General features: G+C 36.0%; 1 protein-coding gene across 1 annotated transcript in view; it reads left to right on the top strand.

Annotated features, from left to right (window-relative positions):
- Positions 1-573: 573 nt before the first annotated feature.
- LOC131682921 (putative fatty acyl-CoA reductase CG5065) overlaps positions 574-12515 on the top strand; it is an 833091-nt gene continuing 821149 nt past the window's right edge. The window contains exon 1 of the mRNA XM_058964735.1: positions 574-667. The gene's annotated coding sequence lies outside the window, so the exon portion shown is untranslated. The remainder of the gene's footprint in view (positions 668-12515) is intronic.

The following is a 12515-nucleotide window of genomic DNA, read 5'->3' on the forward strand; positions in this document are numbered from 1 at the left end:
CTATGTTCGAAATTCGAACTTACTTGATCCAAGTAAACGATTTAGCATACTGCTTTAAACATATGCTTAATAAGTTTACTTTGCTCAAACAAGAAATAGCATAAGCATTTTCTCGGTTTATTCATATCACCTAATATCTAAGTTTCTATGATTGGAGATAAACATTATTGGTAATTTCTATTATGGATTTCTCATGACCACGTTCGTGCGTGCGCTCGCATACCAGTTTGGGGCTTCAATACGTTCGACACTAATCTTTGAAAATACTATGAATTGGGCTATGAAATCGTTTTGGTTTATTATTAGATACTTTATTGATTTAAGCAATCCAAGTAAACATGATTTTTTGTCTTGTAAAGAAGGACACACTCTTAATATTATTACTACTGTGGCTTGTAACCCTATAACTATAAGATTTAACAAGTAGAATGAAGTGGCTCTGTACGCACTGTGCGCTTGGATTTACCACTCATTCAATATGAAACCCCCACTTTGTTCAAAGATGAGATCCCTTTCTAAATAATTCGAGGTAGTGTGTACTGCTGCCATAATTTTCTTTGCGCAGTGCAGTGGAAGATTTCGCGCGTTTAAGACGCATAGTGAACCTGAACATATTTCCAAACAAAGAAAGTTTGCAGCTTGTCGTTCTCGGCGATAAATTAAAATAGTAAGTAAAACTCAACATAAGCATACCTGAACAACATTTATAGTGAAACAGAAAACGCATCGTTTTCGATGAGAGAGTGATCAATGTTTCAAATAAACGATTAGTGGAAATATTAATTATATACCTGCGTCTGAATGTGAACTTTGGTGCAATATAGAAATACTAACTGGTAGATAAATGAAATGATTTATTATTTGTGACGTCGATTCCATCTTTAAAAGTAAAACGTAGGGTTTTACCACTCCCAAATTACTATGCTTAAAATTGTAATAAAATATGCTTAATGCATAAAATAACTGCACCTCAAACTATATTAGTTACATGTAGGTATGTGGATTAACATTCAGGAATCCGCATCATATGAAGTATATGTTTTCGAGAAAAGAAAAATACTGTTTTAGCAATGCATTTTGGGATCACTTGTACTGCTGTAAGTATTTCGATTACGAGCGGTGGCAATACTGGTACTGTTTTCTCGTTCTTTCCTACAAGGAAAGCGATGCGTCGCCCAAGAAAAAGATTGAATTTCAATTAAAGCGCAATCTCACAAAATCCATGTGGTAGATGGTTATAGCGGTAAGCTCCGAAGCGTATCAGTTTTTGTTAATTCAGATTAACTTTTAAACCGGATTACAATTTTGGCGAGCTCAACCGTTTAATCCAGCACCTTCTGTAATTTTCACGACTGCGTTCTGAACTGCTATACACGGTAATATCAAAAAACAACAAATTCATATTAATAGAAATGCATAAATTGCGTAAAGCGGCGACATTCCGATATTATTTTCTTTCGAAAGAATCGTGTTAAACATCACATGCGTGTTTCATTTCAGTTCATTTAAAAGGTGGCCGTGAAATTTTGGGGAGGTGTAACTAATGCCATGATTATTGCTTTAAACTTTGAATAAAAAATGAAACGAATTTTTCCAACTGGGCATCAATATGAACTGTATATATTTATGTAATAAATTGTTATAATTTAGATTAAGAACCGTGAATCCTCATATGAGTTTTTTCTTAAATATTTAATCAAACTTTGCGAATTTGGTTTTGTACGGCTTAGCAAAATTCAAATAAGAGAATTGGATATATACAGTATGATGCGTCTCATGTAGTATATGAGTCATTCCGCGTTATCCAAAAATGATGACCCATATTCACGTGTAAATGTTTTTTTTTTTTTTTTTTTTTTATTTCGATTACAGAGGTTTTAACCTTAAGGTCATTCGCCTCTTCGGGTTAGAAAAATCTCTTGTGAAAAATTTCGAACCCTATGTGCGGGGTCGGGACTCGAACCCAGGTGCGCTGCGTACAAGGCAATCGATTTACCAACTACGCCACGCCCACCCCCGTGTAAATGTGTATTATAGATTTCGTTCTTTTGTTGACATTGCATTAAATAAATTATTTTATCCCTGTAAATATTTACTCTATGGTTATGGGGCTATGGTTCCGTTAGCCAACTGTCATTCTGTGCATAGAATAATACCTATTCCATTGGCAAAGTCAGATTACCTTTCTATTTGATATGAGATTTTTGCCTTTCTCAATAGAAAGGTATTGCAATTGCTCTGAAAACCGACTTTTTAACGGAGGCCCGGAGGGCCGAGTGACATATACCATTCGATTCAGTTCGTCGAGTTCGGCAAATGTCTGTGTGTGTGTATGTATGTGTGTGTATGTATGTGTGTGTGTATGTGCGTCTGTGTGTGTGTACGCGAACACAATCTCACTCACTTTTCTCAGAGAAGGATGAACCGATTTTTACAAACTTAGTCCCAAATGAAAGGTGCAACGTTCCCATAGGCTGCTATTGAATTTCTAATGGATCCGACTTCCGGTTCCGGAATTACAGGGTGATGAGTACGATCACGCAGAAAATGTCGATTTTAAGAAATTCTGCAATGAATGTATAATGGTGAAAATTTTTCCAAAATGTGACCACAACTGCTTCGATTTGTAGTACTAGGTCATTAACAGCCATTCAAAGTCTCTTTGGTCACATTGGCCACCATCATCGGTTCCGGAAGCCCCGGCGGAAGTATCCAAATTCAGACTAACAGTCACATCGGTTTCTCGGAGACGGCTAGACCGAATTAACCAAACTTAGTATCAAATGAAAGATGTTGCGTCCCCGTAAATGGCTATTAAATTTTATCCCCAACCGACTTCCGGTTCCGGAGTTACGGGTTGTGGCGTGCGATCACATAGCAAATTGTGATTCAAATCGATACTCCGATGGAAGCAAAAAAGGTAAAAATTTCGCTAAAATGTCTCTCAAATAACTTAACTTTGCAGTTCTAGGTCACCGACAGCCAAACAAACTTTCGTTGACTACATTGACCACCATAGACGGTTCCGGAAGTGCCTAGGGAAAGCGGCCATCTTTCAAAATTTACGAACTCACATCAGTTTCCCTGAAATGATTGGGCCGATTTTCACAAACTTAGTCCCAAATGATAGCTATAATATCCCCATAGATGTCTATAAAATTTCGTACGGATCGCTTATATGGTTCCGGAAATATAGACTAAATCGTCCGGTCACATATGAAATTCCCATATAAGCCGGAACTCAAAAAGTTTTTCAAAGGGGGGACCCCATGAAATTTCAGAAATCGAATTCGTATTTTTGATGCCAAGCATCTTTAAAATGCATGAAACGTCGAGATTTTATGTTACCTCGAAAAAAAATTTTTTTTATAAAAATCGACTTTTTGGGACTTTGCCGATTTCGCACCTTTTTTCAGTTCAATATTACCGTGGCTGTTTTTTCTTTTTCAAAATTTTAGAACTCGAATAATGATTTATTTTCCTGTATATAGTTGTCATGTGATGTATAATACTAAAATGTAATATATGCACTTAAAAGTTTTTAATGAATATAAACAACGCACACATTCTCGTGATTCATGATTGAGAAAGGCACAATTGCACCGCTAGGTGGATTAAAATAGGTTTTTTGTGACGTGATTAACATTGACAGTAATTACCATAGTAAATATCAGAATTTTTTATCTTTCTTCGGCTTCTTGCCACTTGGTCAATTCTCCCCATAAAATCTCCTCAACATTAGTTATTGCGTTCAATGTCGTGCAAATTTTAGTAATAACTATTTCAATGTTTCGATTTATGAAAAATCATTGCGAAAATAAAATAATGTATGATCACTTTAAAAGTAATTATTAGTCGAGTAGATATGTCCATACAAAGTTTGATAAAACATTACATCATTTAACGCAAATTTATTAATTACGGAATATTTTTTTATAAGGAAAGGAATTATCATTCCAAACTTTTAAAATCATTTTGAAAAACATTTAAGAATCTAATAGAACACGTCATCAGTGGCGTAGCCAGAAATTTGGTTTGGAGGGGGTTTTGATGAAAATCGCAATTTTTTTGAAAAAATGCTAAAATTTAATATGAGTTTGATAAATTATTGAAAACTCAAAAACATAAGTAGTCTAACAGATGTCATTCCAGTCTACAAACAAGAAGGATCAACATGGAACAGTTTTCAAACCTCTATAGATTATTTTCTTGTATAATATGTCAATGAAGTCAAAAATTGCGATCTTTTAAAGTGGGATAAATGATCTAAAAAATTTTCAACGTTCAAGATCACCTAATATAATAATCCTTGACTTTGAAGGTTTGACAACTTCGGGAAGTTATCAACATAAAACAGCGCCTGCTTTGATATTGAAATTTTAGTGATTAACTCTCATAGAGGTAATTATGGTGAATTAATTTTTCAAAAATATTAAGAGACATGGTGCCTTCAGCAAAGTTTTTAATAATGTCATTTCAAACAATTTTGTTGAAAATATGAAGGCTACATGAATTCAACATATAGGGATTTAAATGGACTGGGCCTGCTATATTTCTTCTTGGTGAAGAAAAATTTAGGTGAAAACTATTTTTTTCTGCGCTACGGATAACATTGTTTGAAACAATCATTGCGAGTTGAGAACACAAAACCTATAACTAAATTATGGATGGATGGAACTGAAACTTGCGTTTCGACTTCATCTCATCAGAATCCGACACTAACTTGGTGGGCGGACTAAGCTAGCGCCGAATTGATGCTAGCTCCTGAAAATGGAATCACTCTTTGTGTTTTTGAGTCCTTTTAATATCTGGGAATTATTTGTTTTAAATCCAGTTCCCTCATTTTTTTGTAAGCTTCAAAGGCACCTTGAACGCAATGTGAATTTATTATTTAATTACCGCAGAAGAGATTTATCAAATACAGTAATTTCAGAATAGCTTGTAAAGGTATTCTCTACTACTATATTTCGATACTCTGAATTTGTGGGATATTTATGTCTTTGACAAAGTTGTTTGAAATAGCACTTTCGAAAACTTTGCTGGAGACATTAAGTCTCGACCCAAATTTGGTTGAAGAGTAATTCTTGTCTATAATTACTTCTAGCAGGATTAACCGTCAAAATTATTCTATCAGCAGATGAACAGTTTTACGTTTTGAAATTCTTCAATGTTACTTAACATCGAAATTTGGCAGTTTCGAATGAATGTGATCGTGACCGTTAAAAATTTATCGAGCATTAATTTTACTTTTCTTTATTAGTCAACCTCACAACTTGCAGTACTAGTACGTAGCACACAAAATTTTAGTACGCCATTCATTGCATCCTGCTAAGAGGCTATTCATATAGTTGATAATACAACAAAAATCCAACGCTCATAAAACCGATCCTGACCTGCTAGAGACAAAATTACATCAGCTTTCAACTAGTTTCTGAAATGTTATTCTTGTTGTTAACCATATTGAATTGTTGTCTAAACTCTACGCAATCTAAAAAAATACATTTTCAGCAAATGTTGAAATGTATGTAAGTTTTCGGTAAACAAGCTTATGTTTTATATGCAATCAACCTATTCAAATTTAGATTCCCATTCGAAAAATTGTCTCTAATTCATATTTTGAAGCATCTTTCCAAAAATGAGCTCATAATAATTCAGACAGTTATTTTATTGTACATTGAAGTAATCTGACAACTATGGGATTTTGGCTAAGAGATAAGTTACAAGATCCTCTTCCCACAATTTTCCAAAAGTTTTCATGACGCTTTAAACACAGTTCTCAATGTAGTGATCAGAGAATATTTTTCCAAAAATATTTTGTGGAATATTAAATTAAATTCGTCAGCATCAATTTTTTTTTTCAATCCAATTAATTTTGGTTTGGGGGGGGTTTTAACCCCCAAAACCCCCCCTGGCTACGCCACTGCACGTCATAGTCAATAATAGAATTCTGTGCTTAGTCTCCCCATGTTCCCCTACTGATGTATGCAGAACAAGACTGGATGGTTTTACCTGGAAATGTTAGTTTACTACTATTGACAACCGTCACGGTTAAGATGGACAAGTCTATTTATACCAGGACACATGCTAGTGAACTCGGGTGATTCGTAGTTATGCTGCCTAAGCTCGACCCTCATTAGCAGAAGACAAAAAATGAAGCCCGTACGATATTAAGCCCGTTCTAATGACCCTGCCACTTCCAGTTTTCCGATCTGTTTACTTCACATCTCACTCTCACTTGAGTACTATAGCTCTAATTTTCATAACTTTCCCTACCCAGTAATCTCTAGCTAATTGAATGTCGTTAAAATGTAAAAAAATAACTTTTATCTTTGGTTTCATTTGGTCTATAAACAATCGGTGAGATGCATTTTGAAGGGAATAAATCAGGGAATTTAGAAAAAATAGTTTTTTTTGTTTACAGTGTTGTTAAATCTATCTACATATATATAAAAGACAATGTTTGTATGTATATGATTTATGGACTCCAAAATGGCTTAACAGATTGCCGTAAAAATTTATACATAGTAGGCATTTGTTATGGAGCGTGTTTGTGTGTTACTGGCTGGAGATTATCTGCCCGCCAGTTGGCGTTTCGGAACAAATTGCGTTTTTCTCCTATTTCGTTGAAAGTCGCAGCAACGCGCGATGACTATTACCTAGTATGCTATATTTCCATTTTGAAACTTAAACTGCATATTTATCACAATTCGTGTAATTTTGTTTGTTATGCCATTGTGTTTTTCAAATAGTTTTACGCATAAAAACATCTTATATATCAAGATAACTTGAGCCAATCCCCACACAGCCATTTAAAACCAAAAATTACAAATTTCTCGCCGCGTTTCTCGCTATATTTCAGCAACCAAGCACAATGTTACAATTCTGAAAACGCCACTTTGTAGACAATTTTAAGACAAGTAATGTGGCATACCTAACCCAGTTTACCCCAAATGGCGTTTGTCATAAGATAGCACAAAAGCGACGAAATGTTTTCGCAAAAACTTTAGAAATCTAGAACTAGATGTTCTGGATCTTCCGGATTATTTTTCGTAGAATCCCGGGTCAGTATTTGAATCACAGTATCAATATCATTGTAGATGGGATTTTATATAAGCTTTTACGAATATTACACCACTTTGGGATCATTTTCATTGATTGACCACATTGTCGTTTGTTCAGTGTTACGAGAAATACTATTGTACCACCGGAATCGGCATGGGAATCGTGATACAGAACATCCAAGATCGGTCGTATCATGTACAAAACTGATATGTACAATCTCATTTTTGTTTTGGTTGTGTAGGCTGTTAATAAAACTGTGTGTCGGTTCCCACTGGTCAATCTGGTCAGAAACGGTAATATTTCCCAGTAGCTGAAAATTGAAACTCTAACAATCAATTTGAGTACAAGAACATATAGATTTGGATGAAATGTATCTTAAAACTGAGTTAGAAATCCGGGACAATATGACCTGCTTATACCTTATTCGTAGCTTTTTTCAGTAGCCCTTCAGGAATGTTTGAAAATTTTGAACTCTATTGAAAACCGTTGCTCTCCGCGAAGAGGAAAAGTCAAGAAATTCCAAACTTCTAGGTGCAAAACATAAAAAATTATCGCATTTTGAAAGTTCATTTTGGGTCATATTGACCCCAACACCTAAAGAAGATTAATGTAATCCTTGAAAGTAAGCTGTTTATCATAAATCAAATCAAGCATTTAACTTGATCTGACCACGTTAAATTCAAACTATTAAACTTAATAATATGATTATTTTTTGGTTTATGAGAAAAAATCTCAAAGAAAAACAAATAATTGTGCTTCAGCCGCGTTAGTGGAAACTTTTCATTTTCAGATGATCTCAGAAAATATTCAAGCCAGTCGGATGTAAATGACTTTCATGTACTCAATTGAAACCGAGATGTTAGTATCAGAATTGACTTTTCAAACCCTGCGTGTAGATTTGGAGAATATTATATAGAATTGGAGCGACGCTTGATCCTTGTAGGACGCCTGCTTTGATGGGCAGCATCCCAGGTTTACAATTCTGATAATTTACCTGTAAGGTACGCTGGCCAGTGGCGGCGCTAAGGGGGGCGAAGGGGGCAAGCGCCCCGAGCGGCAAAATCAGGGGGCGGCATTTCCTGCTCAGCAAATTTTAATATTTTAATAATAGTTCGTTTTATTAAGCTCGATAAAAATCAAGTGCGGGTGAAACGCTTGAATGTACATTATTTTCGTGTCTGTTGACGATTAAAAAGGTAGGGGATCGGGACTGACGGATGCGATCGACAAAACTATACACATATTCATCAGTCTCGAAAGATTCAACTAAGATGAGTTTCCGAGCGCACTTGAAGTTGTGGGAGTATGCAGACTAATTCGCTGGAATTAAACCAAGAAGCTCTATCATATACAGGGTGTTTGGTTCATCGTTAAGAATCTCTAGAGGGGCGATAGAGAATCATATTTGGCGTCAAAAATCATGCTACACAAACTATCAAATCTCAACTGTTACCAAGTTATTCAACTTTTACCGTAAACAGCTTGTTTGTCTTTTAATATCTTTAACTCAAAAAGTATACTTTGTGTTTTCAATCTTTTAATTCCATTGGATAGGTATTTCCTTTCCTGTTACGTGTAATGGGTACGTTGGTCCAGCATAGTCGATAAGACAACCGGTCTAATAAGTGTTCTATAGAAGGTTAGTTTCGTGCGGTAGCGTACGTTTTTCGACTAAATGATTTTTTTTGGAACCGGCGATTAGCAAGGGGTAAACAAACCAACATTTTTGTTCACTGATTTCTAGACAGAAGATTATCCGAGAGCTTAAAAACGATAAGGCAGTTGGGAAGACAAGACGCACCCAGCGTTTGAATAAGTTTTTTTTTAGAAATTACTTTACAAATTTATTCTCAGTCCGAAATATCATATTTGAATTCAAAAACAAGCAAATATTTGCATATTTTTAGATTACTCAAAAATTTTGAAGCGAGCTAGAATTATTTCACATGAATTATTTATTTTTTCCTTATTTTATATGTCTGTAGAAAAAAGCCCCACCTTGTCTCACTTCTGTGGGTTACGAATGAGTCTTAACTATATGTTGTACCATATTGTGAACATCTACGGTATCACTCTGTGCACTCACACGCAACGTGAGTGCCTACACGTGGAGTTCATCATAGCAGGCCTTGGCATTGCCTCCTTGAGCTTTCGACCAGCCTATAGGTAAGACGCACGATAACATACCGCGCTGGGTGATTCCTTTTCCAGTCTGATGTACATGGAATACATACCACTTATTTCTCTTCGTAGTTATAACGTTAAAGGTCTCTACTCGTTACAAACAAAACTCTAGCTGCCGCCATCTGCCGCTTCGTGGGTTAATACAAATTTTATGGAAGATATTTTTGTTTAATATTTATGATTAAAACACCCTTTAAATATCATGATAACATCTATCACTCTTAGAAACTTTTTGTATTATACTTTGACTTTATTGATAATCCTCCAGGATACATACCCAGGGCGCTAGAGGGTTCGAGCGTCGAAAATTGCATTCTGCCCCACTGTGTGCTGCCTGCAAGGTAGTCCTCGTGTTCCAATGTACTAGATTCTAAGGTGCTATTGCTCTCTCGCTCGGTCTCTGTAAAGCACGTGGATTTATGGAAAATATATGGAGTTGAAATTTATTACTGATCTGATATGCAAAGGAACAGAACCATCATCACGAGAACACAGAACCATCATCATGCTTTTTGGCTTTGCGATCAATATAGACATCATTGGCGTTGAGCGTAGAGCAGTGGAAGAGGCATTGTTGCCTTTTAAAAGGGAAGCTGCAACAATCGGACTGGCTATAAACTCTGACAAGACAAACTACATGGTAGCTGGTAGAGAACGTGCAGTCGTGTTGGGTTCGAGGTGGAAATTGATGGGGTACGCTACAACAAATTCATATATCTTAGAACCCCAGTGACATGTTAGCCGCGAAAGAAAAATTCATGTTGCTACTGCGAATATGGTTTACGTAGTCAGCTAAAATCCCACAGCCTAAGGATGCGCGCAAAATTTGTTCTATTCAAATCGCTGATACTCCTTGTTGCTCTGTACGGCCATGAGGCATGAATGTTGTAAGAAGCAGGATATCGAGTGCTCGGTTTGTTTAGGAGAAGAATTTTGCGTTCAATACCCCGCAGCACAGTAGAAAATGGCGAATGGCGCAGACGCCTGAACCCCCAACGGTACCAAGTATACAACCATGCTGACATTGGAAGGCTATCAGCGTGGTTGTATACTTGGCAGACTACAGTGAACTGGGCTTGTAGTGCGGAATGACGAAAGAGAAACCAGTTAAAGTTATGACCTGAAAAAGGTTGTCGACTGTGGGCTGTGCACAATTTAGCAAGATGCGCGTGCGGTGGGCGTCCATGGAACTGGCGGCCCAAGATCGAAAATCTAAAATACAATCACTAGGTCACTAAGATAATGATGACGTTTGTTAGTTTGTTTATGTAAATTCGAAAATATGACCTTTCACCTAGGGACGTTTGGGAGCACATAGGACTCAATGTGTGATAAGCAATTACTTACAAAGCTGAGGCACGAGCTAGAAGCTGGCGAATACTGGGAAGTGTTCACCATTCGGCGACCTTCTTATTATTATAAAAAAAACTACAAATACTATTAAAAAAATTGTTGATTCTTGCACCATAATGAATAATTACACTGTGCCGCAAAATAAAATAAAAGAATGTAACTTTTAAAGTGATTCAGAAAAGGTTGCAGATCTGATCAAATACAATACAAACCTACGTTTGATCAAATTAATATACCCTTAAAAGATTGATTTGTAGCAAAAAACTTTTTCTCGGGTCTAAACAATTTGTTACGCGGTCATTTGTTATGTTCTTTTGTTAAAAGTATTATGCGGTATTTTTCATAACAATCAGTTGAAAAAATGGCATTGTAGCTATTCATTTTTTCTCCAAATTAGAAACTTACTCGCATGCACTTTTAAGGGGACTGTTTCATATAAAATTTAAAAAAAAAGTTTTTTTGCTCGATTCCTTATACATTTAAAAGTATGTGTGTAAACTTTGAAATTAAAATTAGGAAAAATAACGGAAGTTACGATTTTAGAATGCCATAGTGGGCGCAATGCCTAACTAATCTCTTAAGAGTTCATGCAAGCAAGTATCTAATTTAGAGAAACAAAAATTAACTTAACCATTTTTAACCAAATTTGGAGATAAACAGATCGTTAAATGCAGAACTAAATCTCTCTAAATTTTAATATAATATGAATGTTGAGTAATTTTCCTAGTTTTCATGAAAAAATCGCAAAATATTGATTGTTTACAAATTGTTGTCCCAAACCCGCAGAGTATTTTAAACAAAAGAACATAACTTAGCATACCGTTGGAAAAGTCTTTTCTTCAGAACACAGAAATCGAAAATCGGTTAAAAAATGAAGCGTAGAATTTTTTTTTAGCGGCAAAGGTCCGGAAATACGAAATTTGCAATATATCAAGATTTTGAAGGAATACAACATTTTTCATACATTATTTTGAATTACATTTGATGAGATCTACAACCTATTCTAAGTCACTTGAAAAGTACAAAATCACTATAGCACCGTGTTATTTGTAATCCTCCAAAGGCAAGAAGAAAGTGAACATTGTGATAATTTAGTATGAAAAGGCAATATTTATATAATATACATTAATCCATTCCTGTCCGACTTTTCCCTGGCGCATATACGGCTCCAAAACAATTTATCATCAAAACTGTGGGGATCAAGGAGCATGAAAAATGGCAGCACTGCTCCAGCGGGATCTAGCCAGACAAATTGCAATTACTTCAGTTCTACGAATAATACGTAGAGGAACCCGGGGCTATTCGGACCTACTTAAGCAAATCGCCCTTTTAGGTGGATAGTTGTGAAAAAGTTACCGATCAAAAGTCCTAATTGTTAGTTTGAAACCTCAGCTACATTTTGGTGCCATAAAAGGTTCATTTGCACCACTCAATGGAAGCGGTAGGCGATGATTTGCAAACCTCTACCTTTTTCCAGCCAGGGGTAATTCGGACCTCCCTACGGGGCAATTCAGACCGTCATTTTTCTTTAATTTTTTTACAATGGAATTATGTTTACCTATGAATTAGTTACAAGAGACACTCCTTAAGAAACAAAAAAAAATTGCTTTACAAAAACTTAATCTGGTCTGTCGCAGCTGTCGATTGGCGGCCCATGTATTTTCTTTGCTGTGGCGTGTGCAATGGTGTGCGCAGCCGCAAGCCACTGAACGGTGGTTGACGGAATAGGGGGACCGAAATAGGAATAGCCCCGTACGCTCATATCGCACAAAAGTGGTGAGCGTCTCGAAAATATATATGTTTTCACACAAACAAAAATCATTCCATAAAATAGGAGCCTCAAGCTTTCCAAAACACTTGCCTTTTATTTTTTCACTTTTATTATTACCCCCGCTGCCTTAATAGCCCCGGGTTCT

Source organism: Topomyia yanbarensis, chromosome 2 (assembly GCF_030247195.1).
Source record: "Topomyia yanbarensis strain Yona2022 chromosome 2, ASM3024719v1, whole genome shotgun sequence".
In the NCBI taxonomy this organism is placed as follows: domain Eukaryota; kingdom Metazoa; phylum Arthropoda; class Insecta; order Diptera; family Culicidae; genus Topomyia; species Topomyia yanbarensis.